At 42.1% G+C, this 22,314-nt stretch overlaps 1 protein-coding gene and 1 pseudogene across 3 annotated transcripts in view; both read right to left on the bottom strand.

The window, feature by feature from the left end:
• The window catches only part of ATP11C (ATPase phospholipid transporting 11C), a 182,423-nt gene that overhangs the window by 137,391 nt on the left and 22,718 nt on the right, over positions 1 to 22,314 (bottom strand). The gene's annotated exons all lie outside the window — the stretch shown is intronic.
• Positions 17,800 to 18,327, bottom strand: LOC125091416 (60S ribosomal protein L12-like; annotated as a pseudogene).

Below are 22,314 nucleotides of genomic sequence, written 5' to 3'. Positions count from 1 at the left end.
CTTCCATTTCGACAGAAAATATGGAGAGGATTCAGTATATAATGCATAGACGCCTTGGCACAGCGCCTGGCCCTCGGTAATTACCAGTTGTTTCCATGAAACAATAAAAATGGTATATAGGTAGCCAGAAAAACCCAAAAAGGCCTATTTTACCAATAATGTGGTCAAAAGGGCAAACATTAAGGGAAAAAAAACAGTAAAACCAAATACTGGAAATAGTAGTTACTAACAAAATAAAATCAACTTTTCTTAAATGTGCTAATGGGAATACTTCAGGAAAAGCAAGCTTGATCATATGATCGAGTATATGATTTCTGCATCAATTTGGAACAGGCCACTGTTCTGAAAGAGCTTTAAGGATCAGCTGCATAGACTCATCCATTCAACAAACAAATTTCTGAGCATTTACTACACACTAAGCAATGTTAGGTATCAGAGACGATGATAAATGGTAAAAACGGGTGTATTTAAAATGCGACAATGGGCACAGGGCCCACAGGTGGAAGAGATTCATTCTGGCCCAGGTATGTCCCAGAGAGGAGATTCAGGGCAGCTTTACAGAAGAAAGGACCTTTGGGTCTGGTCTAGGACTTCATCAGAGAATAGGGAGAAAGAACTTCAGAAAGAGGCAGAGCAGGAGCAAACACGTGGAGGTATCTGGCATCTGGCAAACCCCTAGAGGCATTGGAGTTACCTGGGAGCCTGCGAATTATCTAGTATGGCCAGAGACAGGGGTACTAGGGAAAGGAGTCATGGGAGGGAGGCTCCGTGGAAGGCCCAAGAAAACCTGAGAGGAATTTCAGCACCCTTGGGTTTTAGCATAGAGGTAATCAAGTAGGGCAAGACTGATGTTTTTAAAAAGCCCCCTCCTGATGAAGAAATGCAAGAAAATAACTACTTTAAAAGTCACTGTAAGGGTGCTTGGGTGGCTCCACTGGTTAAGTATCTGCCTCTTGGTTTCGGCTCAGGTCGTGATCTCAGGGTCATGAGATTGAGCCCTGCCTCGGGCTCCACACTGGGCATGGAGTCTGCTTGAGAATTTTTCTCCTTCTGCCCTTGTCCCCACTCGTGTGGCGAGCTCTCTCAAAATAAGTACATAATTTTTTTTTTTAAAGCCAGGATAATAGTTATTTTGGATGGAGAGCGGGTTTATGACTGGGATGGGGAACCTGGAGGGACTTCTGGGCTGGCTTCAAGGTTCTTTTTTCTTTTTTTTTTAATCTGGATGGAGATTTTAAGTATGCTTGCCTTGTAATATTGTATTAAGCTATATATTTGGTTTTTTGGTTTGCTGAATCCCTGCATAATTTTATAATTTAAAAAAGGTGAAAAAGCAAACACCCTCTTGTGACACTAGTCAGGAAAGAGGGAACTAGAAGAGAAGGGAAGAAGGTATTGCCTCCAGATAAAAAGATGATGAGGGTCAGGGGAAGGACAGTGGAAGTGATGAGGAGATAAGCCTATCTGAGAGACATCTTTTTTTTTAAAGATTTTATTTATTTATTTGACAGACAGAGATCACAAGTAGGCAGAGAGGCAGGCAGAGAGAGAGGAGGAGGAGGCTCCCCGCTGAGCCGAGAGCCCAACTTGGGGCTCGATCCCAGGACCCTGGGATCATGACCTGAGCCAAAGGCAGAGGCTTTAACCCACTGAGCCACCCAGGCGCCCCTGAGATACATCTTAAGAGTGGACTGCCATAGGCTTAGAGAACAGATAAGTGAGTTCAAATTTGGACATACTGATACCTTTGGTACTTCAAATACAACTTTCCCCCCCTTTTAAGTTTCTGGCTTTCCTTTGCCTCTGGTACACACCTATTGATAGTAATATTCTATCCCCTATTGCTCATAATTTATTTCGATTCATATTTTTGGCTTTCAAGTAGAAAAGACAGGAGTAGCTCCTGATGTAATGGCAAGACTTGGAAGAAAGGGGGAAGACAGTTAAGAGAGGAAAAAATGAAACAAGACAAAACCAGAGAGGGAGACAAATCATAAGAGACTCTTAATCTTAGGAAACAAACTGAGGGTTACTGAGGGGGGGGTGGGGGATGGGGCGGCTGAGTGATGGACACTGGGGAGGGTATGTGTTGTGGTGAGCGCTGTGTGTTGTGTGAGACTGATGAATCATAGACCTGTACCTCTGAAACAAATAATATATGTTCCTCCCCACCAAAAAAATCTGTTTTCTGAAAGAAAAAAAAGACAGAGAGAGAGATGTGTATGAACACACATAAAAGGGTAGCTCTTTGGTGAAATTAACAACCCGTAATAGTGAAAGACAGAGTAAATGCGTAACATCCCAAGTGAACTATTCTACTAAAATGGAAAAGATACGTAAGGCAAAGGCTAGTAGGTCAAAGCTTCCCAAGCTGACCAACAAATATCAGAGAAGGGAATGCGTCATGCAAACATCTTTTTTTTTTCCACATGTCTGGGACACAGTAGTTATACATACTTCAAGAAGAATTATAAGAGAAACTTGAAGGTGAGATAGGTCAGTGAGAAAAAGAAAAGGTATCCCACAGCAGGTCAGAGTACAGGGGAGAAGCAAGTGCTTTTGCTTATGTATAAGCCAAAATGAACCATCCTCACTTGAGAAGAGAGATGGGTATCAGCAACTGTGTTAGATTAATTACAGAATGGGCATAACACTCGTGTCCCTAGAGTCCCTTGCTGCTTTTATCACAGAACAGGCACCGCCCAAATGCACGAAGAACCAACTTTGATATTACTCATGGAGAAATATTAAGATTTTACCCTCAGACCCCTGCTTCTACTGCATAATCATAATAAAACCAAGCTACCATTTAGTGGATAAATACCGTCGAGCACAATGTAAGCCCTTAGCATGAATTGCCTGGTAGACTCCTAACTGCGGGCCCATAATGGAGATGCCATTATTCACCCCCAGACTGCAGGTAAGAAACTTGCATCGTATCAAGTGGAAAACTCTGGAGAAACAAGACATGAGGGAGACTGCATAGGACCGACACGGACCTGGGCAAAAAGGAGCACCTGCTTCATACACGGTCCAACCAAGGTCACCAGGGTAGACCATTACATAGGGATAAGGGGCGAAATCTCTAGTGCTGACAGTGATTCTATATGACCTTATCTTCAGCACGGCTCTCCTCTGGCAATATGTGCCAGTGGCAGGCTGTTAGTGGCACTGAGATTTGGGACCCTGGCCAGCTCTCTGTTTCTTTCCATCAGAAATATGACCAACATCTGGCAGTCAGCAAACGTCAAGATGAATGAGTCTCCGCTAATTCATACATTACAAACCTGAGTGTCAAAATTGGTCAAATTCCATTACAGAATTACAGTTCAGCTATAGTGAATACTAAATACACATGAGCCATTAGGTGGGACTCTGAAATCTCTTCGCTCTATGGAAATTTCTATTCTGGTAGTAGTTGTATGCGATTTGATCTTTATCACACTTTTCCTGGCAGCAGTAAAATTCCATTTCCATCGACTGTTTCCTCTCAGGAAAGAAGTCTCTCAGGAAATATTCAAAACATTGTTCTCAACAAAGTTCTCAAATATGAATCATTTTCAAGTGCCAGGAAGATACTCCTTCCCCCCACTGTTTTGCATCATAATATACTTTCCTTAAAATGACAGTTTTTGGACACATTTGCAAAGAAGAAAAAGGCAGAATAAACTCATTCTTCTCTCGATATGGCTTTGTTCAAGCAGTTTACTTTGCCTCCACTTATTGTCTCCTTTAGATCTGCTCATCCAAGTCCTACCAATTCACTCATTCATTCAACAAATATTTCCTGAGCACCTACTAGTTTTTTTGGTCTCATAATAGGTGGTAGGGGTTCAAATAAGTGTATTAGGAATTAACCAGGCAGAAATTTGGGGACGGTCATTGTAGGCAGTGGAACCATCATGTGACCTGCTGAGAATTTCTTTCAAGAAGTTTCCCAGCCGAGGAGACATTTAAAGCTGACCTTTTAAGGACAAGTGAGAGGAATGAGATGGAAGAAGAAAGGCATTTATGGAGGCTAACAAGAAGGCCTCTAATTACAGGGGGCACAACTGAGCTGCTGCCTCAGAAATTCATCCTAATGTCTGTGCTGAAGCCGTACGTCCAATGGGCTGCACCTGACCGACGAGTGAATACAGCAGTGGTAGAACTCCACTGACCCGGATTACCCAAAGGCTTTTCTGAACCTTCCTTCAACCGCACAGCAGCCTAGAAGCTTCTGCCCAAGCTACTCTCGCTTCTCTTCACTAGGGGTCAGACTTGGATCATGGACTAATGGCACACCCATCCTTCCATCTCCCTCCGCGTGGTCTCTCACACAGGTGGTGGTTTCCCTTAATAAAATCCTTGGCAGTTTAATCCTAAAGTTCTGCTTCTCAGAGGACCCAGGCTAACACAGCATTCTCCAGAGCGCCCAGCATGAGTAAACCCTCAGAGGCATGAAAAGTCATGAGCTGCTCTTGAGGAACCCAAGGCGCGGTATGCGCCTGGAGCTGGCTGCGGAGTGGGGAATGGGGGGAGGATAATCTGGGCCAAATCAGAGAAAGCCTTGCGTGTCTGAAGAAATTGGACATGGTCCTCTGAGAGACTGGGAACCACCAGAACATTTTAAGCAGGGAAAGGGTATGTATTTTCAAAAGACTGCTCTGTTGGCAGAACGGAGGATGGACTAGAGGCAGCATATGGAAGCATCTCTGTGTACACTTCCATTTTTGTCTCCTAGCTTGTGGAGTCTTAGTGAGTGGAATCATATTTTTTGTTGTTGTTGTTTTAATCTCTATGCCCCTGTAATGATTAGAATAGTGTTTAACACAAAGCAGCTACTCAAGATGCCCCGGCAAATCAGGCTGGGCCTCACCTTACTGCCTAACATTTTAAATTAAACCACCTTTCAGAAGGTAAATAACCAGCCTTTGAACACTCCTGCCAATCTGGAACTCTGTCTGGCCAATCTAGAAAAAAGAATGTTACATGTACGCAGGGTAGAAGTTACTCCCCACTTTATCCTCCGCTAATTATTTATTTCATGAACTCTTTGAAGCCCAGCATCCAATCACATTTGTTGATCTTAATTGTAAGGACAAAGGTCATTAGATATTTAGTTTCTGAATGTTTACCGGGTCAATGAAGTTTAGAGTCACATCAGGATCAAGGCCCAGAGGTCTTATGCAAAGAACACTGAACAGAAATCAGAACTGCGTCCTGGACACTGGTGCAATATTTAATGGTGATCTTTGAAAAAACATATTGCTAGGGTCTATTTTGTTTTCCATCATAAAGGAGGAATAAGACCTACTTTAATTTATAAGGTGAAAATTAAAATTAGAAGATGCGGTCAATGTGCTTTGTGAACAGTGTATGTAAAATATTGTATTGTCACTAATTTGTTAGCATGGTAGATCTTAAGTTAGTTCTCACTCCCTACCCCTCAACCAAACAAACGTAAGGGCAGTAGGAGGAGCCTTTAGAGATGATGAATATGTACATTACCCTGATTGAGGTGATGATTTCAATGGTATATGCATATGTTTGGAACCCATCAAATTGTGTACATTAAATATATACGGTATTTTATGTAATGATCACAGTTCAATAAACCTGTTTTAAAAAGACTAACGATTATCAATTCTGATTTACAAGAGCACCAAGCAATGGTGTGGTACTATACAAAAATTCCCCAAATACAAAAGATTTTCCATTACTTTCATCTGTCAAACGGCACTTTTAGTTGGAAGGGTACTGCTAGGAAATGAAGTAATAATGAGAATCAGTTCCCAGAAGCTATGGATTGTTGGAGCTGGAGCCGGAATCAGAGCCAACAGCTCTCCTGAGATCCTGGACACTGAATGGTCATCTGATGATGGCCTGATGCCTTTTAGAAGACTCAGCCATTTTTCTCATTGTTACCTCCCTGACTTGACTGACTGAAAACACAGCTCTTGGGCCCTACTTGTGATAACCAAAACAACCTACTGAAAAAAGGAATCATTACCTCAAACAGTCGGAAGTGGCTTTTGTAAGTTAAAGAAGTGAGTTTCAGTGATTCAGAAATGGTCAGATCTGCATGAGCCAAGGGACTAGAGCTGGCTATCCACGGCTGGTTGCCCATGTAAAATGAAAATGGCATCTCTAGCTCTCCTCACTGAGACGATCACTTCTAGACTACACAAAGCCCTACAGACGCACAGAAGTGTCCACACGCTCATTTCCAGAGCCTAAACCATTCAGCTGTACCTTTTAAGCCTTCCAAATTTGCAAAATGATTTAGCAAATTGGTATTGTTTTGATTTAGGGAAGAGGTAGGTAAAAAATACAGGAAATCAAGTCCATTTTTATAAAAAGGACTTGCCCTAGGCTATTTTGGTAAAAAGAACCAAATAAACTACAGAAATCAGCCTAAGTCCCATTTGGCATTTTCCAAACCCAAATTATTTCCAGTTATAAAATGCATTTCATAGGAAGAAATTAATAATAATGATAGTAATGGACACCACTATATTGAGTACATTCTACGTGCAAGCCACTTTACAAATATCATCTGTATTCTTCATAATAACCTGTGCTAACAGTTTACATTTCAGGTTTTTAAAAAAGATTTATAGGGGCTCCTGGGTGGCTCAGTGGGTTAAGCCGCTGCCTTCGGCTCAGGTCATGATCTCAGGGTCCTGGGATAGAGCCCCGCATTAGGCTCTCTGCTCAGCAAGGAGCCTGCCTCCCACCCCTCCACCCTCTACCCCACCCTCTGCCTGCTGCCCTGCCTACTTGTGATCTGTCAAATAAATAAACAGAATCTTTAAAAAAAAGATTTATTTATTTGAGAGAGAGAGAGAGAGAGAGAGAGCGCAAGCACGTGTGTGAGTGGGAGGGAGGAACAGAGGGAGAGAATCTCCAGCAGACTCCCCTGCTGATCGCAGAGCCCAATACAGGAGTTGATCCCAGGACCCCAAGAACATGACATAACCCAACATCAAGAGCTGGACGCTTAACCAACTGAGCCACTCAGGTGCCTCTACGTTTCAGATTAAAAAAAAAAAATGAGTCTCAGGGAGACAAATGTGCCACAAATCAAGTAAATAACAGAGCTGAGATATAAAACCAAGATACCTAAAAGCCCAGATTTTCAAATGGCAATAAAAGGTGGTATAACATTTCTCCCTTTCCTAATCTCACTCTCTCTCACCCTCCCTTGTCTCTGTCCCCGTCCAACACCTACCGCACATACATTCATCACCTGAGAGGCAATGTGATCTATGGGCTGATAGTGGTTTTACCAAACAAACCCACATTTAAGTTCTGACCATAACCATTTACTGCAAGACTTCAATGGTACAAATTACTTCCCATTAAATAAGGTTAAATTAAATAAATGTACTTACAGCCTAGTATAAAGACACTTGCTGTATTTGTTGCCTGTCCCCTTGCTCTTTTGAAAGCTTAAAGACCAAGGAAGATGAATTAGAGCAGTCTACCTATATCAACATTATAGGTAAGGTTAGAACTTCCCTTAATAAAGGTGGAGGTGGGGGCACCTGGGTGGCTCAGTGGGTTAAAAGCCTCTGCCTTCGGCTCGGGTCATGATCCCAGGGTCCTGGGATCGAGCCCCGCATTGGACTATCTGCTCTGTGGAGAGCCTGCTTCCTCCTCTCTCTCTGCCTGCTTCTCTGCCTACTTGTGATCTCTGTCAAATAAATAAATAAATAAATCTTAAAAAAAAAAAAAAAAAGGTGGAGGTGGTTCTAGTGACCTATAAAAAACACACATATGATTAAGGAATTGCCAACAACTTTGTGGCATCTAACTATGACTTTTATCTATAAAATACAAGAGAATAATATATAATGGTCATATGGAATTTAGTCTAGAAATGCAAGGTTGGTTCAACATTCATAACTCAAGCAATGCCACTGATAATATCAACAAAGGAAGAAAATCCATACATTATTTATATAGATGCAGAAAAAGTATGACATTTTTTCAACAGCCATTCATGATTTTTAAAAATACTCAGTTAACTAGAAATGAAAAGTAACTTCCTCAGCCTGATAAAAAACAACTATGAAAAAACCTACAGGGACACTTGGGTGGCTCAGTCCCTTAAGTCTGCCTTTGGCTTGGGTCATGATCCCAGGGTCCTGGGATAGAGTCCCATATTGGGCTCCTTGCTCAGTGGGGAGCCTGCTTCTCCCTCTGCCTGCCGCTTCCTCTGCTTCTACACACATGCTCTCTGACAAATAAATGAAATCTTTAAAAAAAAAAAAAAAGAAAGAAAAGAAAAACCTATAGCTATCTCATGTTTAACGGTGTTAAGAATGAATGATTTCCTTCTAAGATCAGGAACAATGCAGGGCAACCACACTTACCACTTGTATTGGACATCACACTGGATAGAAGTCCTAGCTAATGCAGTAAGGCCCAGAAAGAAATATAGATAGAATTGGAGAGGAGAAATAAAACCGTCTTTACTCACAGAAAACTCAACAATCTAAGTAGAAAATCCAAAAGAACCTATGAAAAACTACTAGATCTAGTAAGTGACATTACCAAGGTTGGAAAACAGGAGATCACGATACGAAACAGAATTTTGTTTTTATACACAGCAGTGAATAAATGAGGACTGAAATTTTTAAAAGCACCATTTGCTAATATAGGAGCAATAAAAGATGCAATACTCCACAATATAACAAAGTAGTATAGGATTTGTATGTTGAAAACTAAGAAAAACATTATTGATGAGAGCCATCAAGATACAAGTAGTCAGAGTTACATGTTCACGGATCAGAGGACTCAATATTATCAATATTACCATTCTCTCCCAAATTCATCTATGGATGCCCATCAACTCCAAATCGGTATTCAACTCAACACTCAATAAAATCCAAGCAACCTTCTTTATTAAGAAATGTATGGGGGGGGGGGGCACCTGGGTGGCTCAGTGGGTTGAGCCACTGCCTTCGGCTCAGGTCATGATCTCAGGGTCCTGGGATCGAGCCCCACATCGGGCTCTCTGCTCAGCGGGGAGCCTGCTTCCTCCTTTCTCTCTGCCTGCCTCTCTGCCTGCTTGTGATCTCTCTCTGTCAAATAAATAAATAAAATCTTAAAAAAAAAAAAGAAGAAATGTACAGGGTGATTCTAAAAGTTATATGGAAAAACAAATAATCTAGGACACACCCAAAGCAATTTTGGAAGAGAAAAAGTTGGAGGACTCAAACCCACTGATTTTAAGACTTTTACTACTAAGCTACAACTATTCAAACACATAGATCAATGAAGCAGAACAGACAGTCCAGAAATTGATCCACCCATATACAGTCGATTGATTTTTGACAAAAATGCCAACTTGATTCAATAGACAAAGGACAATCTTTTAGTCTCTCGATAAATAATGATGGAACAATGGGGTATGTTTGTATTTCAGTGAACCTCAACCCGAAGCTCCTCTATACATACAACTTGAAATTGATCACAGACTGAAATGTAAACCCTGAAGCTAAAAAACTTCTAGAAAAAAAAAAAGCAGCAAATCTTTATGATCTTACATCTGGTAATTATGCATAGGACAGAAGAAACATGAACCGTAAAAGAAAAAATTGATCATCTGAATTTCATCAAAATTCAAAACTTCTGCTCTTTGAAAGACAGTAAGAAAATAAAAAAGAAAATAGACAAGCCACAGACTGGGAAAAACATTTGGAAAACAAATGTGATAAAGGACTGATAACCAGAATATATAAAGAACCCTTAAAACTGTATTTTTTAAAAATTACCCAATTAAAAAAAAGTTAATAGACCCTTCCTTAAAATCATTAGTCATTAGGAAAAAAATGTGGAATAAAATTACAAAAAGATATCACTAGCTATCTACTAGAATGTCTAAAATTGAAAAAGACAATAACAACAGTGTCAAGGATGTGGAACAACTGGAACCTCATACTGCTGGTAGGAATCAGTAAGAGTACAGTTTGGCAATTCCTTATAAAGTTAAAAACACACTTATTCTAAAACCCAGGCATCCCTTGGTATTTACCTAAGAGAAATAAAGACATGTATCTGCACAGAAACCTGAATATAAATGTTTATAGCAACTTCATTCATAATAAAAAAAAAATAAATTATCCCAACATTCACCATGGTGAGTGGATAAAGAAATTTTGATATTTTCATATAATGGAATTCTACTCAGTAACAAAAGGCAGCTAACTATGGATAAATGCAACAATAAATGCAACATGGATAACTCCAAAGCATTATGTTAGGCGCACCTGGGTGGGTGGCTCAGTCGGTTAAGCGTCCGACTCTTGATTTCAGCTCAAGTCATGATCTCGGGGTCACGGGATCGAGCCCCATGTCGGGCTCCTTGCTCAGCGGAGAGTCTACTTGGGACCTTCTCTTTCCCTCTCCCTCTGCCTCTGCCCCTCCCCTCACTCAGGATCACTCATTCTCTAAAATAAATAAATAAGGGGCGCCTGGGTGGCTCGGTCATTAAGCGTCTGCCTTCAGCTCAGGTCATGATCCCAGGGTCCTGGGATCGAGCCCCGAGCTGGGATCTCTGCTCCGGGGGGGGGCGCCTGCTTCTCCCTCTCCCACTCCCCCTGCTTCTGTTCCCTCCCTCGCTGTGTCCCTCTCTATCAAATAAATTAAATCTTTAAATAAATAAAATCTTTTTTAAAGTAGCATTATGTTGTGTGAAATAAGCAAACTCAATGACTACACATTTTGATCCCATTTATATGAAATTCTAGAAATGACACAACTATTATAGAGACAGAAATAATAGCAGTAGTTTGCCATATAGGGAGGGGGTCAACTATGAAGGAGCATGAGGGAGTATTTTGGGTGACAGAAACTTCTATTATCTTTATTCCAGTGGTGGCACAACCTATAAAATTTTGCCAAAATGTATACATTTGTAAATACTTAAAAAGGGTGAATTTCACTCTATGCAAATAATGGCTCAAAAAAACAGAAAAACAGAACAAAAATGCATACCACCTCAGAAATAGCCATCTGTTTTAGGCAGAGGCCTACCACTCATCAGAATGAAAAGTGCTGAGTTTTGATCATAAGTTTAAGAATCATGATTAAAGGACAGAAAGACAGGGAAGACTGACCAGGATCGTGACAGTTTTGTGTGTGTCTCTTTCAGGGCTCATTGATGGCGCTGTGTAAAAAGGGGCTCGGGTAGGAAGGTGATAAATGCATCACTTAGGATCAAAATACCCCGTTTGATATTTTTTTGAAACAAATTAACTTAAGGTGATAAATGGCCACTAACTGTCCTTACCAATTGCTTGAGTTTGTCGATGACTCACTTAAAACGACTGCTTGAGGAGAGAGAAATATGAAAGTACTAATTTTCTTCATTTTACAACTGTTCTGATTTCCAAGAGCAGGGAAGAAGCATTTTCATTCCATGCGATTTCTTTTGTCTTGATTACAATTTTTTAGACTCACAGTAGAAGCTTATCTTGGCAACGAAGGCTGCAGGGTGCAAGAAGGTGAAGGGTTGCCCCAAACCCCCAAAAAGGGCCCTTAGCCTTGTTTGGCAGGCTCTTTGGCGACAGTCTTGGGCAGGTGTCTAACAGTGGATGAGCCGGCATGCAAGTCCTGGGTTTGCAGGGAGCTCTTGTCAAAACATTGGCAGGGGTCTTGTAAGTAGCATTCTCAGAGCCCAAGACAGACCTAAACTGAAAAATAAACTACAGGAGACTTGCCTTCATTCCTCCGCTCATCTGTTTATCCAACAACTATTTCCTGGCTGCCCGTTGTGGCACAGGCTGTGGGAAGGCTAAAGACAGAGCTCGATTCCTGGTCTAGAGTAGCTGGTGGGCATGAACCAGTGGTACCAGCTGTACCAGCAGTCGACAGGCCAGAGGGCACCTTCGTGGAAGGGGAGATCTACAGTTCTAATTTATTCCTCCTTGTACACCATTTTCTACCAGCTCTCAGTGCCCCAGAGTTCACCAAGAAGACAAGACTAGCAGTCATTCCAGGCAGCAGGAACAGCACGTATGGCTGAAAGGTAAGCAAGAATGATACAGCCAGGAAACGGCGCGCAGTTCTGGGGCACTGAGAGTCTGGTGAAAATGGTGTCTGATGAGACGAGACGGGTAGGCATGAACCAGAAAGGCTGAGGTTTTGTGAACTGTGCCTAAGAGTCAGAGGTCAGTTTGAAGGGGAGACAGTGTGAAGCCTATTAACAGAGGAGTAACAAACCAAGATTTGCATTCAGAAAGATGACTCCAAGAAGGGCAAGTCAAGGATAGGCAGAGGCAGAAGGCAGAAGCCAAGGAATTCCCCCTCTTTCTTTTTTTGGTAGTTGAAAAACTGGTGGTGGACCAGAAAGATGGTGTTAATTGAGGCAGCAGAAAGAGGCCCTTCACAAACCAAACCTTCAGTCATGCAGAAGAAATGACTCATTCTCCTACCCATGGTACATCTATCTCTAGCTAGCAATCGTTGATTGCTTATTTTTCTATTACCAATAGGTTAGCATTTCCCTAAGGACAGGAATGGTGATAAACACACACAAAGACACACACTTCTAGTGCTTGGCTAACAAGAGATGTTCAGTAACTGCCTTGGCTGACTGAATGAATGAGTAAATGAATGAATGAAGTGACAGTCTCGGCCCAAGAAAACCACAAGAGAGCTGTTATAAAATGCCTCTGTCAGGTTATTTTGGAAGTTAATAAGCTACCCATTACATGGAAAGTAAACTGGGTATCTCTGGAAGTTTCTTCCAATGTGAAGATTTTAGGACTCAAGGCCACTCCCTTGTGAAAGTAACAAAAGGCTGAAAAGGGGCTAGGTGAGATGTCCTAAAGAAAGCTAGAAAATTAGTCCCATGAAAAATGTCAAGGGGTGAGTTTGTAATACCAGGAAATAATTAAAACAGCTAAAAGCTGACAGATTTTTGGGAGATGCCTGGGTGGCTCAGTCAGTTAAATGTCTGTTTTGGCTCAAGGTCATGATCTTGGGCTCCTGGTTCAGCAGGGAAGTCCACTTCTCTCTCTCCCTCTGCACTTCCCCCCAACTCGTTTCTCTCTCAACATAAGTAAAAATCTTAAACTAAAATCAAATGAAATAAAAGCTGACAAATTTTTTTAGAAAGGCCCCAGAGAAAGAAAACAACTTATTGTCATAATTAAGCTTCTGAAGGCAGGAAGTGTGGTATACATCAGGCCCCTCCATATTAGAGGGAGGGATTATCAGGTGCTCAGAGTGTAAACCCCAGAAGATCTAGAAGGAAACTGAAGTAGGCAAGAGTGCATAATTAGAAAAAGGAGAGTAGGCAGCAATAGGCAGAAGTCCACAGAGGTGAGTAGGGAGCACCAGGATACTGAGCAAGGGAGAAAGCAGACAGATGACAACAGGGAAAATCTGGTAAAAAAAAACAATTAGCATCAACATCACTACCAATGGTCAGCAAAGTCCCAATGATAGGCATGGGTCTAGGCAAAGCTCAAGTTCCCAAAAGGTCTGGCTAAAAGAAAGCATATTCCTACTCTGGGGTACCAAGCACTGTACCAGGTAAGGACTTCACAGGAGTGAAAGAGAACAGGGCCCAGTTTCCGGCACAGAAATACAAATCCAGTCTTAATCACAAGGAACTAACCAAGAGAAGTCTTACAAAAACCTAAGCACACAAAGTCAGAATGAGACTAGGAGACATGCTGACCTGCTGAGCTAAGCAGCTTAAGGTTCCTGAAATTCTCCTCAGCTCACCACCGGCTGGGGCCCAAAGCCTGGTTCAGGGCTGAGCTGTCTCAACTCTGTCCATTGGAGAGCTGTGAAGACATGGAAGTCAGCAGGGCTCAGAGGCCTCCCAACGCCAGACAGCATGAGGCAAGGCCATGGGCAGAAAGAATACCAATGAAAGAGACAGTGTGTCACATGGGAAAAAGCAAGAAGGAGTAACACAGAATTTTGATTATGGAAATCTCTTCTCTACTTTTTACACCCACCACCATACTTCCCTAATCCAGAATACATTTCTTAAAAAGCTCTATGGCCTATAGCTATTACTCATTAATCTATTCATTTTACATAGATATTACTCATTAATCTATTCTATTCATATAAAATCTATTATATTTGTGGCCATAGAAAAAAATAACTACTAGGCATCCTTGGTGAAGACCCATGCCCCCAACTGCATATACAACATTTATTGGGAAGATCAGATTCCCACTACACTTTTTTCCTAATGTACCATATCATAATCATGGATGTTCATGAACGTATAATTGATAACGTATAATAGTAGCCCATATTGCTACTCTTATTTCCCATTCTGAAGCACAGACTTACACAAAATTACACAACGAACTAGTGGCAGAGCCCGCCTTACAACCCAGATGCCTTTGCTCCTTCCATGTTTGCCATGTCAACAAATCTGGTAGAGATGCCAGTCATCAGGAAGCAGAATTGAGTTAAATGCGTTCACTTGTAATTTTTAACCCTTCCCACTGAGCTCACACATGGCCCAACAGAAAATCTTTTTCCATCTGCACAGACATTCTTTGATACACTGACAGAATGGAAATCCACTAGAGGTTACACAATTTAGATTATCCAACTCGAAAGCAAGAGAAAGCCTCAAGCAACACCATCTGATGATGAGATTTTGCTGCTTTGGAGAATTAATCAAATTCATCCTAGAGGCTCATCTGCTGCGTGACACACTCATTCCTTGATATCGACACTCCCTAACAAATTTCAACACAAGATGTGCTGGTGACTTCTTTTCCTGGTACTTTCTGATCTTCATCTGTTACTATGACTAGCATTTGAAGAAACGTAAATAAACAGGAGATTGCTTGACCCCTAATATCTATATAATCCTTTGTATTTATGTGAAAAGCTAGGGAGATAGAAAGGGTCTCATTTACAGGAATTCTTTTCACTGTTACTTCTGAATATAAAACAAATGAAAAGAGAAGGTGAGGAAGTCTAATAACTGGCAAATCATGAATAACTGAGTTGCTGTAACATTTGAAGACCGTGACTTAAATTATTTAACAATATTCAACTGTAATCAAATAGAATTTTGTTGAAAAACTTGTCATATTTAGAAAAGCTAAACAAATATACACGGCCCACCAAAAACTTAATCTTGACCACCTTTTGTTACCTACAAAGTACAGGCTGTTCCTTATGTATGGTTTATTCCTCCAACGAGTGGGCCTTGAATAAAAAAAAACCCTAAAATTTGCCTAAAAACACATTTTCTTTAACGCACAATAAGTTCTGTTGAATAAATAAGTGAAATGAACCACATTCATCTCCAGAATCACAGAGGTAAGAAAATCAATAAAAATCTCTATTTGAAAAAGGAGTAACCTGGGGTGCCTGGGTGGCTCAGTAGATTAAGCGTCTGCCTTCGGCTCAGGTCGTGATCCCCTGACTGGACCCCGTGTTGGGCTCTCTGCTCAGCGGGGAGCCTGCTTCCCCCCACCTCCCTCTCTGCCTGCCTCTCTGCCTACTTGTGATCTCTTTCAAATAAATGAATAAAATCTTAAAAAAAAAAAAGAGTAACTTGACAGTGAAGAAACTTGACAAATACTATCCCAGCCAGGTGATCAAGTTCATACTGTCAGAGTTAAGTCATACTGATACTATACAAGGTAGATAAGATGCAATGAGACCAGCCATAACCCACATCTTACCTTGAGGGAAACATAAGACAAACCTTAATTGAGGGATATTCTACAAAATCCCTAATCAGGACTCTTCAAACTGTCAACGACATCAAAACCAAGGGAAGTATGAGAAACTGTCACAGCCAAGAGGAGCCTAAGCAGTTGTGCTGATTACATATAATATGGTATCATAGAGGTGATCCTGGAACAGAGAAAGGATATTAGGAACAGGCTAAAGAGATGAGAACAAAGTATGGACTTGAGATAATATCAATATTGGTTCATTAATTGCGACAAACGTACTGTCCTAACTGATTTGAGATACCGGGAAACTGGGTGTGGGGCATAAATATGAACTCCCTGTACCATCTTTGCAAATTTCCTGTAAATCTAAAACTACTCTAAAATAAAAAGTTTACTAACGGAGTTAAAAACAAATTTTGAAAATGAGTACTGGAGGGGTGCCTGGGTGGTTCAGTGGGTTAAGCGTCTGTCTCAGGGTCAGGTCATGATCCCAGGGTCCTGGGATCGAGCCCCACACAGGGCTCTCTGCTCAGCCTGTTTCTCCCTCAGCCTCTGCCTGTGCTCCCCTGCTTGTGCTCTCTGTCAAATAAACAAAATCTTTTTAAAAAATGATTCTTATATGTAGTGAACAGCTATGATATATAAAAGATATTAGACAGCGATACTGAGCAATCAAGAGTGTAAACTTGGGCACCTGGGCGGCTCAGTGGGTTAGGCCTCTGCCTTTGGTTCAGGTCATGATTTCAGGGTCCTGGGCACTGGGCACTCTACTCAGCAGGAAGCCTGTTTCCCCCACCCGTCTCTCTCTGCCTACTTGTGATCTCTCTCTGTCAAATAAATAAATAAAATCTTTAAAAAAAAAGAGGGTAAACCTAAATTCTCTTTAGCTCTCCCTTTTTGGTTCTGTCTCAAATTCAGGGAGTCCTCTTAGACCCTATTAGCCGGAACTTACATTAATAAATACATGAGGCAAAGAAAGAAAGAAAAAATAATTCCCAATTTTTTCTATTTGTCTTATGGGATATGTGTTGTTTTCAGTTATATGAAATATATCTAATCATAATGAGGCATGCTACTCATTATTTCCTCTACTGAGGAGCCAAACCAGAACCCCCAAACTATTAATAATGTACTAAAGGTTCACTTCAGCAAAAAGCTAATTGTTTGCTTTCTGTGTGCCTTTCCTTCTGGAACCATCTTCCTGAGAAGTGCTTTAAGTGTCTGTCAGAAGCCAAGAACATGAATTTGGGCTGAGTGGGGAACTAGGGAGTGGGGCTGCTGCAGGCCATGGTCCCATGTAGCTGACCCTGGTCATCCAACTTTGAGCAAGTATTATCACTTGCCTGAACTCCTTCTCTGTCATCCTTTGCTCCCTCTGAATCTAGTGATTTCTAGGAACGAACTTTGTTTATGACACATGCTGTATATTATTTGGTTTGAAGAAGTGTTGTGTTTCTGTGAAGGAAAGCAATGTTCTTTTTCAAAGCTCTCAGTTCTTAAAATATTGGCACTTGCAAAAAGCACACGCAGGGTTGTTATTAGCCCTTGAGATCAATAGCTCAGTCACTGCTATGAGATATTAAACAAGGAGTTAGGAAGACAAGAAAATCTTTAGAGTTGCATCTATTCTGGCAAAAGAATCATGGTAGAGAGGCACAAACATATTAAAGACCATTTTAGCAAGTGAGTTTCTGCCAAGCAAACAAATCCTGGGCCACTCTATCTACCTAAGTGTTTTCACAGTGGTTTTTTAGCTAGCCGCCAGTTTGAATTCTAGGCATAGCTACAGGCAAACAAAAAGGCTTGGAGGTTGAGGAATGAGAGTGGATGAGGGCAACAGCTGGCCACGGGAACATTTGCAAAACACATTAACTGTCCCCAGCACAAATATTCACACAAGCAGTCATTAATTTCACATCCCTTCACTAACTGAATACACTTCACTATTTGAACTGGATTCAAATTTGTCATTTGAAATTTGTCAGTTGCATATACCTGTCTCTGACTGAAGTAAAACTTAAAGGAAGATACCAGATACCACAAAATAACAGAGGAGGTTCCACTCAGTAAGAAAGATGTTATCTGGAATCTCCCATTTTTTTCCCACTGGTTGTCAAATGATCCTTTATTGAAATACGTCCCTTTGTAGTTAACTAGCTGGGCATTCCACTGTACCACTGTTGACGTCATCTATGATGTCATGAGGGTGGTGGCCATCAACATTACAGCCCACAGACTGGGCAGTCCCCAGGATCTCTCTAATGGTTCCAGAGAGTTCTCTGGCTAAAGATTAATGTCGCATCTGGCGGACAATATTGACAATCTCATCAAAAGTGATATTTCTACTGTACTTTATGTTTTTCTGCTTCTTTCTGTCTCTTGGTGGTTCCTTGAGGGCTTTGATAATCAGCTCAGAGGCAGAAGGTACCACTTCAATCTGGGCCTGTCTGTTCTGAATGGTCAGTTTCACGGTAATCCTTAGATCCTTCCAATCACCAGTCGCCTTGACAATGTCATCACCAGCCTTTTATGGAGACAGACCTAGTGAGCTGATTTTCAGGGCCAGGGCAGACGTGGTACCAATTTCACCACCGATGCACCTCAGATACACGACTTTGATCTCATTGGGGTCGAATGTAGGCTGCATGACGGAAGTGGCTGGTGTTGGATGAACCCGGTTTCGGGATGACCCAAGGTAGTTATACCTTTGCCTCCTCCTAGCCTAAAGCCAAAAGGTGGAATCTCACATTTAAAAAACAATCTCTTGGGACGCCTGGGTGGCTCAGTGGGTTAAGCTGCTGCCTTCGGCTCAGGTCATGATCCCGGGGTCCTGGGATCGAGTCCCGCATCGGGCTCCTTGCTCAGCAGGGAGCCTGCCTCTCTCTCCTCCTCTGCCTGCCTCTCTGCCTGTTTGTGTGCTTTCTCTCTCTCTCTTTCTGACAAATAAATAAATAAAATCTTAAAAAAAAAACAAAAAAAAAACAATCTCTTGGGGGCGCCTGACTGGCTCAGTCAGTACACAATGTGACCCTTGATCTCAGGGTAATGAGTTCGAGCCCCACGCTGGGGGAAGAGTTTACTTAAAAAAAAAAAAAAAATCTATTAGGGGGCACCCAGGTGACGCACTTGGTTAAATGGTGGGCTCTTGGTTTCAGGGCAGGTCATGACCTCAGGGTCATGAGATAGAGCCCCACGTGCCCTGAGTCCCCCAAGTCTGGCTCTGCACTCAACAGGGAATCTGTTTGAGATTCTCTGCCCCTCCAGATCATGCTTTCAATCTCAAATAAATAATCTTTTTCAAAAAAAAAAAATCTCTCAGAATATACTTAGTGTGAAGACACTAAACTCCAAAGAGTTTAGTATTGAAAGGAGAAAAAATAGTAGCTTTAAAGTGGCAGAACCTGGTAAACATCGCTCTAGACAAGTGATTAGGGTCAACACCAACAGTGATTATGCTGAGGATAGATACTGTTGTTATGGTGTGATGAAAATGGCACTTCACCTCTCCAATCTTCCTCTAAAACTCAATAGTCCCAGTCTAATCATAAAGAAAACAGTCACATCCTAGTAGACGGACATAGTATAAAATACCTGACCAGTACTGCTCAAACCTGTCAACATCATCTAAACCAAGGGAAATCTAAGAAAAGGGTCACAGCCACGAGGTGTCACAGTAACTAAAGGAGATGCGGTACCCTGGAGAGTATGCCAGAACAGCAAGATGAGATTAATGGAAAACTGAGGAAATATAAAGTATGGGCTTTAGTTCATAATTTATCCATACTGGTTCATTAACTGTGACAAATTGTACATTACTAGTGTAAGATGTTAGTAATACAGGAAATTGCACATGGGATATATGAAAACTCTACTATCTAAGCAACTTCTGTAAATCTACAACTATTCTAAAAGTAAAACTTTTCAAAAATATTTAAAAATCTTTTCTTGGTTATCTCTCCCAACCCCATTCAAATCCTGTGCTTCTAACCAATTATGAAAAAAAGAATCAAAGTCCCTTGGGCACCTGCCGTGTGAGGAAGAAACCCCTGCAATTAACTTCCTATGGGTCCCCTAAGAGTCACCAGGTGGGAAGGGTTTTGTCAAAACAGTGGCCTGGAGTCAAATAAGGAGCAAATTTAAAGTCAAAGACAAGAGGCACCTGGGTGGTTCAGTGGGTTAAGTGTCTGCCTTTGGCTCAGGTCCTGATCTCAGGATCCGGGAGGTCAAAGGGGAGTCTGCTTCTCCCCTGCTGGTGCTCTCACTCTCTCTCTCTCAAGTAAATAAAATCTTAAAAAAAAAAAAAAGTCAAAAGCAAAACCAAGGCTGAATGACCTTTAACAATGCAATCTATCAGCAGTTTGATGGTGTAGCACAGCTCCAGAATCTAAACATAGCCAAGAGTATACACATCCAAACCTTGCTAATATTTCAAAATGCTTTAGCTACAAGTCTAGAAACGACGACATCCTACGCGTTAGCAAAAAATACTTTTGACTCTGTATAGTAAACATTAAAACATTTTCAAATTTTTTAAAAGGTTTTATTTATTTGACAGAGAGAGAGAGAGACAGCGACAGAAGGGACACAAGCAGGGGGAGTGGGAGAGGAGGAAGCAGGCTTCCCGCTGAGCAGGGAGCCCGATGCAGGGCTCGATCCCAGGACCCTGAGGTCATGACCTGAGCCGAAGGCAGAGGCTTAATCCACTGAGTCACCCAGGTGCCCCTAAAACAATTTCAAAAACAGAGCTCCAACAGGGGAATCCTGGGCATTATCATTTTTATGATCATTTCCCGGATTTGGATGGCACGAGATAAAAGTTAGAGTCAGAGAGGTGAAGCCTGGAAAATAACTATGTAATTTTTAAAGTCCGGGTTTGGGTTGACTGATCAAGTCGGCCTTGTTTACATTTCAGTGGACCTTTGAAGACATCAAGTGATAAAATGGATGGGGGCGGGGGGGGGGGGGGCAGCGGCTGAAAAGTAGTTTATGGCCTATTGTTGGACAGAAACAATGTAACTTAATTTCAAAATTGGTTTAAAACAGCACTTCCATCTTTTTTTTTTTTTAAAGATTTTATTTATTTATTTGACAGAGAGAAATCACAAGTAGGCAGAGAGGCAGGCAGAGAGAGAGGGGAGGAAGCAGGCTCCCTGCTGAGCAGAAAGCCCGATGCGGGGCTCGAACCCAGGACCTGGGATCATGACCTGAGCCGAAGGCAGCGGCTTAACCCACTGAGCCACCCAGGCGCCCCTCACTTCCATCTTTTATTAAGATTTTATTTACTTATTTGACAGAGATCACAAGTAGGCAGAGAGGCAGGCAGAGAGAGAGGAGGAAGCAGGCTCCCCGCCGAGCAGAGAGCCCGATGCGGGGCTCGATCCCAGGATCCCAAGACCATGACCTGAGCCGAAGGCAGAGGCTTTAACCCACTGAGCCACCCAGGCGCCCCAACAGCACTTCCATTTTGTTTAGCCGGCGTCAGTCTTCAGGCACTGTATTTATAGAACACCGGCTCGCAAACATGATTATGCATGAGCATCACCTGGAGGGTTTGCTGAGCCACACAGTACCATGCCCTCCCCAGAGGCTGTGATGCAGTAGGTCTGAATCAGAGGCCTCACAATTGCATCTCTGACAGCTCCCCGAGCGAGCTGATGCTGGTCTTTTGTCAACGATCCAACATTAGAAAACCTCTGATCCTAAATCAAATCCAAAACCAAATTTAAATGATATGGGAATTTTCTGCTCTTTTTCTTTAGCAACAAGTATTTTCTGAGCGTTTACTCCGGTGCCCAGAACTACCCGAGACACTGACTCTAGACACAGAGCAGCGAATAAGGAAAAGCACACATACCCTCTGAGATCTGGTTCTACAGGGGGTTCCAAGCCTCATTCTTTTTTTTTTTTTTTAAAGATTTTATTTTTTTATTTGACAGACAGTGTTCACTAATAGGCAGAGAAGCAGGCAGAGAGAGAGGAGGAAGCAGGCTCCCTGCTGAGCAGAGAGCCCGATGCGGGCTCCATCCCAGGACCCTGGGATCACGACCTGAGCCGAAGGCAAAGGCTTTAACCCACTGAGCTACCCAGGCGCCCCATCAAGCCTCATTCTTAATCACTACTGCAGAGAGACCTACTTCAGAGAAGTACAAGGGGCTATGTGACCCTGTGAGACTGGGTGGCATGACCTCGTAAGGAAAGGCTTCCTTTAGGAAGTGATGCTTGAGCTTAGTTCTGAAGGAGGAATACAAATGGGGTCTTTGGGGAGACGGTTCTACACAGTGCAGGCAGGTCTACGCAGTGCAGGCAGTATGCAGTAGGAGGAGGATAGAACCACGAGGGAAGGCCAGCGTGACTGCGATGCACAAGGGAGGGGTCAGAGGTCAGAGATGCTGCAGAGGCAGGCAGAGCCTGGCAGGCCTGATAAGAAGTTTAAATCTAACCCTAAGTGGGAGGGGAGCCACGAGGGAACGTCAGCATGAAAAGGACTTTAACTTTTAAAAAAATCAGTCTAGCTGCTTTGCAGAGATGGGTTAATAGTGGCAAGAGTGGATCCAAAAAATATTCAGGAGGCATAATGTTGGAATTTGGTAAGATGGAATGAGGGAGAGAAGAGTCAAGGATAACTTCTACGACCATAGAGTAAGCTGTC

This window comes from Lutra lutra, chromosome X (genome assembly GCF_902655055.1).
Source record: "Lutra lutra chromosome X, mLutLut1.2, whole genome shotgun sequence".
Lineage (NCBI taxonomy): Eukaryota > Metazoa > Chordata > Mammalia > Carnivora > Mustelidae > Lutra > Lutra lutra.
The sequence above is the reverse complement of the archived record's forward strand: the minus strand, read 5'-3'. Positions and strand labels throughout refer to the sequence as shown.